Raw genomic sequence first — 6,383 nt, 5'->3', positions numbered from 1 at the left:
ATATCTGAGGACAGTGTGATGGTGAATACTGTCTCCATAGTGACCTTCATACGGTCATCGCTAAAATGCAGCTGAGTTAGGATAGCAGGATCTATTCTGTTTCGCCCCCCCCCCCCCCCCCCATTGTTTTTTATGATCCACAGTTACAAATTATATGATGTTATATAGCACGTTACTATGTAAGAAAATAGCACGTGCGCCTGGGGGTCATGAAAGATTTATGCTTACTAAGCTGGGGGGGGGGGGGGGGGGGGGGTGACAGAATAGATCCGAATAGCATTACGAAATGATCCGTTGATCTCTGATTTCTTGTACGTTTTAGATCCCCATTGTGGTATATTTACAGTAATTGAAGGTTTCTAGCGCCACCAAGCTTGGGTTCTAAATTGGGCAGGGGGTTCGAAGCAGAATGAGGGGGGGGGGGGGGGTTACGAAACTACGCGGCGGGGGGAGTAAGAAGCTAATCTCACGTTGTGGCAAAAATGCAAGTTAAAAGTAGTGAATTTCAGCAATCAAAAGTTGATCTTTGAGGTTGGTGATTGTATTTGTAGCCCCAATACTGTATGAAGTTTTTGCCTAATGAAATGCAATGTAATGTCTAATATTTTGCAAATAACGAGAAGGATCTTTTCCGTTTGTGCCCCCCCCCCCACCAGCTTAGTGGGCTTATATCTTTTACGCACGTTCTATTTTTCTACATAGGTTTTACTGTATATTCAAATGCAAAATAAGTTTTCAAGGATGGAAACAGTTGTATTTACCTAGAACAGCTTAATGCTGTTGAAAGCGCAAAGCCGCAGTTATTGGACTTTATTCTAGCCGCCAACAGTGTAATATTCGGATTATGGAGGCTGAATGAAAGAGGCCCGTTTTTAATCATGCAATGATGCCATTTTTGTCAAAAACCATTTTTAGGCAAAGCTCCTTTTTAAAGCGGGCAGCTCATTTAACTTTGCATGAAGTGAATTATTCAAATACGATTTTGTTCTTATTGTATCCCTCATTTTATTAAACCTGAACTGTTTTTTTTTTTCAATTTTTTGGATGGGACATTTTCCTCAATGGTTTTCCCAATCCATTCATAGTTCATTCTAGGCCTAGTTTTTTGTCTGAACCAAATTTCCATTTCTCTCTAGTGGGTTTCGTTCACATTCGGCATTTTGACATTGATTTTTACTCTGTTTTTTGTTGAATCTGATCTGTTTCTAAATGGTTTTCCTAATCCAATCATTGTCCATTCTAGGTATAATTTTAAATTGCTCTTGAACGAAGCTCATAGCAATTATTGTAAACGTGTGTTTTTTATGCAAAATTTTTGCTTGACGGTTTTGACTTTTATGCCCTTGACTTTTTGCGTTTCGCGTGATCTAAAATTCTCTCTCAATCACAATTTCAAGCAGCTGAACTCAATTGGCGGCAATTTAATACTGAAAGTCAAATAAAGTCAAATTAGAAGTTCGCCGAAACTGGTGCCATTTTTCACTTTAAATTTTAATAGTGGTATATGTGAACCTCTAATGTGGTTATTTGAAGCCCACTATGAAACTTCTTAGTCCCATTTAGGTCCCCCCCCCCCCCCCCCGACTGAAGCAGGCTGTAATTGATTAGAGCTCCCACTAGTCGTTCGAGAGCAATTCTTCCGACGTTTAGTCGGTTATGTTTTTATATAGTCAATGAAAACTTTTTGTTATGTTTGTCAGATTTTGTCCTGCTGTTTTTTATTACACCAGAATTTTTGTTACGACCATATGACGTCATAAATCTGATTTTTGCTCATGCAATTTTAACTGAATTGCTTGCGTTATGTTACGTCTTTTTTCACACTTAGTGGCGAGTATTTTGTTCATTCGCGTGATTAAATTTTTGGTCACACGTGGTTACAGCTAATAGAAGCAGTAATAAGTTCCACAGTTTTTAATCAATATATGACATCTCAGCATTAAATAAAAAAAGTTTCTTTTTTGGTCTGTTTTTTTTTACTATCTTTTTCAGACTACAGATCTACGAAGTTATTGCGGCTATTTTCTGGCAATCTACCAGCTATGTTCATATTTTAATTCTATTTCAAGCAATCTGAGCTGGTCCTGCAAGAGCTCGCCTCTTTTAATGGCCATGTAGTAAATTTGATTACACATTTTGCCCTATGCTTGCTGTTTTAGTTTATAATCTTTCAAAGATGCTAAAATTACCAAAAGTATACCGTTAGTTTTTAGAAAACGCACTTTTGTTACAGTCACTATTACTTCAGGTCCTAGCCGAAAGGTTTATTGTTTTTGACCTCGGATTGGTTTTCACAGGATAGATAACCAATTTTGGCCTTAGATATCTATCCATGAACTGAGTTTTGGTCAAAAGTTTATTAACGCACATAATGAATTATGTATTTTTGAAGATTTTCAAAATAGAATTGTACTACTCTAATACGCTTTCAGCAGTTTGTTGCTCTGTTTTTGTTGTTCAAGATTTTTTGTCTTAAATAATAATGAATTTGATGAATTCTTTAATGAATATGATGAATTCTTTGAAGAGACATAAATTTTGCGCTTTTGGTAACTCATTTTCCCATCTCATTAATTAAAATTCAATCAAAAGTGAGAGCTTATTTGTTTTGGCATTTTAAGTTGCTCTTGAACGCATGTTAATGTTTTGCTCTTTTTATATGCAAAGTTTTCGCTGGACCGTCTTGACGTTTCGATTGACTTATACCCCTCGTTTTGAGTGATCGAAATTTCTCTCTTGCACAATTGTCAGCAGCTGAACTCAAATTGCGGTAGTTCACTACTAAGATTGAAGTGAAAAGTGCACCGAAATTGGTGAATTTTTTTCATTGGTTATTTTTAGTGGTTATTGTGGGATTTATAATAACCTCTTATGGCGTCATTTCAAGCCCCTCTTAGCTGGGTGCAATAGATTTGAGCTCCCGCAAGTGGTTCGAGATCACGGTAGTCGGAAATGTTTAATTAGTACTACAATTGTTTTGTATACATTTTCAGCAGATAAGACTCAGCAAATAAAATTGATGGGTTCAATTTTTAAATGTAGTTTCTTCATTTGCGCGTTGTTGGTAATAGAATCGTACGAGATATATTTTTAATACGACAGTTGTGCCATTGAAAGTTTTGACCAGTCAACGGAGAAGCATTTTTGCTTTTGAGAATATTGAGATCCTGTGTCGTTGAAGATAGAAATGCTTTGAGCTGAAAATATTGTTTATTTGGCCTAACTCGAGCCTTATAAAATTAGTTTTATTCTGATAACGCAGCCTTGAAATTGTTAGGAGCATGCTATTGAAATGAGTAAATTTTTTGTAAGGGTTCGAAATGTAATGGTTGCACCCCAATAAACTCGTTCTTGTTTCGCTTGAAGTCGATTAGTGTTCTCCCGGTCATTTTATTAGCGCTAAATTGGATTTTTGAAGTTTTCTAGCTGTTTTATGTCGCAAACTTTTATTCGCACATCATGAAAAGCTGATTTTCATTTATTCATGCGCGTTGTGCTGAAATTTAAATCCTGGCATTTTTTCCTGCTCCTATTAGATTGAGGTTTTTTTCTGTTCATTCGCGTGAACTGTTGTTTGGCCTCCAAGCCTCTCTCGAATTGACTCCTGCCTACTTTAATTGTCTGAATAGCGGTCTGTAGAGAAATATTCTATCTGATTCAAAGCAATTGAAATGTAACTTCTAAAGCTCTCTAAGAAACTTTTAATTAATTGCTCTCAAACAAAGTTTGTAGCCCTTATGTTAGTCATGTGGTCTTTTTTGTCTGACAATGCAAGTTTTTGTCTGACCGATTTTTCGTCCTCAAAAATAGGATAACAGTTAAAGCCAGAAGGGCATTAAGTGGCTGATCCGCTATCTTAGAGCCTTACGCAGTACTAGTCTCTTATTATGCGACCCCCCTCAGTCACCCCAAACTCTCCCCCATCCACCATCCTTCACCTGGCGATTTGGATCTCCTCTCCCAGCCCTGTCAACACTACACCCCCCAGGGCTTGGACCCCCCCCCCCATCCTAGCTTCCCTAATCCCCAGCTGGCTACTGCCGAAGCCAACCTCTCGCCGGTCTTTTGAGAGCAATTCGCTGGACGTTAGTCGTTTGTGTTTTCAAATTGTTCTTTCACAAAGCCACAGATGTTTTCTAGTAATCTGCCAGCTATGTTAAGCTGTTTAAATTGAAATCAATTCTTGAACCGCATGCAATTTCGAGTTTGTTTGAACGTTCATTTCGAAAGATAAAATGCGTCATCTTGTTATTCCTTCATTAAAAGCTTATATAATACAGCATAACCTTCGGATGCTGTCTCAATTACTGAGAAGGAGCTAACTGTTTGTTGATACCTGTGGTGAGAGGGAGAGAATTAGACGCAGTGGCAATTGTTAGTATCATTCCGCTTGCGTAAAGAAAAAAGAGTGTTGGAATTTAACGATTCGTCTCTTGTTCTGTTTAATCATATTTTTGCTGTGAGCAAAGCTTTTAATGCCATTATAGAGGTCTTTTGAGACCCATTACGCTGCTTACAAATGAGTTACTACTACTGGGAAAGGAGGTGTATCTCTGTACCTAATTCGTGTGTTAGGACACTAAACCGAGGGTCACAAAATCGAAGAACACGGAAGAATTGGATTTAGGATCCCCTCCCCCCTCCCAGTGTTTTTTTAGTTTTGACCCCAATTAGAAATTTTGTGACGTTAGATCCCGCTCCACAATGTAAAAAAAATAGCGCTTGGTGCTTGGGGGGGGGGGGGGGGTGAGGAGGGGACGTAAAATTTTTTGGCCGACAAAGTGGGGGGAGGGGGCAGAATACATCACGCAGTTATAATTTGAAAAGACAAACAAGAGATCGGGGTAATTGTCACTTCAAAATTGTCATTTAAAAAAAACTACGAGAGGAAAAAGGAGTTATATGGGAGGGGGATCAATCAAGTTTTTCCTTTGGAGTGCTCTTATATAAATCAAGAGCGTAAAAAACTGGTAATTTACTGAAAATATGTCTAAATTATAACCCCCCTCTCCCCTCCAAAAAAAGTTGATGTGAATTTGAATGATTGCTATTTTCTATCAAGTTTTGCAAGCTGATGAAGCACACCTGTGTATTTATTCAGGCATGCTTCAGGAAAGCGATCTATGGCTCGCGAGGCATGTCCTAGGGAGCTATTCTGCAGTTTAAAACTTAGGACGTTCGTAAACTTTCGTGCAACTATAGCCAAACAGAGTAGAGAGCATATCATCCCCCCTTTTATTTTGCTTTCTATTTTTTGAACCAATTTTAGCTTATTTCACCTTTTTCGATCTAATGTCCTTTCGATTTATTTTCCTCCTAATTCAAAGCCCTTGCCCGCTGTAATAATATGCAGCGCAGTCACTAATCTAGCCTCGCCAAGCAAACATAAGTGTGTTTATAATTGGCTATTTCATGCTGTTCATTTAGACGTAAATAATCAGGTGACAAATAACTGGGAAAGGAAATGAGGAAAAATATCCCTCTCGATGCTTTTGGGAAACATTTTGCCTGTTTTATTGTATTGGATGCGTCTTATATGGATGTATAAAAACAAAATAAGTCAAAAAAGGCATGTATGTATATATCTGTTAGCGCATGATATAGTGTACTTTGGGCTGGTCTAGGAAATTATACGCCCACGAAAAAATCTATATCAACATTGAATTTCGGTCGTGAGAATTTGTTCGGTTGTGATTGTTTCATATCAAGTCCCGTGGACCACAAAGGCATGGCCAATTTGGGCTAAATACGCAGATCTTCAGTAGCCAAGTTGGGGTTTATTTCCTTGGGGTTATTTTCACCCTAAATTAAGTGGTTTCTCGTAGGTTTTTAAACCAAAAATTTGCTGGGTTTTTCCTAATCGAACTTCGGGCATATTTCCTGAAAGTGAACTGATGAATAAGTTTTCAAATTTGAAGTTAGACTAGAGGTGAACTATTGACGACGCAAAATAAGCTGATTATCAGTTTTTGACGGCTTAATTTTTTTTTTTTTTTGAAGCAACAATTCAGTTCATGAATTGGCTTTTGTTTATTGCCTTCATGGCATCATTTTGTTTTTGTTTATTAAAACAGTCGTGTTTGTTTAGAACAATGCTCACTTTGTTTCTTACGTCAGTCGACGTGCAATATTATTTCTGTATTTGCAGAATTTGCACCTATTGATCAAAAGTTATTCTGTTATTGAATAAACCGAAACTACATAAACTGCGCTGCGCCAGTAGAGTTAATTTCGCAGCTATGGAAAGTTTACTGCAGAATTTTTTTTATCATTGAACAGAAAATTGTTTGCTCAATCTTTGTTAATCGGAAGCTTCACTGTTCATTTATTTGCAGAACCGAACAAATTGTACCCGCTTGTGTTGGCACAAAGCAAACCAAATT

Source organism: Convolutriloba macropyga, chromosome 1, assembly GCF_964194025.1.
Source record: "Convolutriloba macropyga chromosome 1, txConMacr16.3, whole genome shotgun sequence".
In the NCBI taxonomy this organism is placed as follows: Eukaryota; Metazoa; Xenacoelomorpha; order Acoela; family Convolutidae; genus Convolutriloba; species Convolutriloba macropyga.
This window is presented reverse-complemented; position numbering follows the sequence as displayed.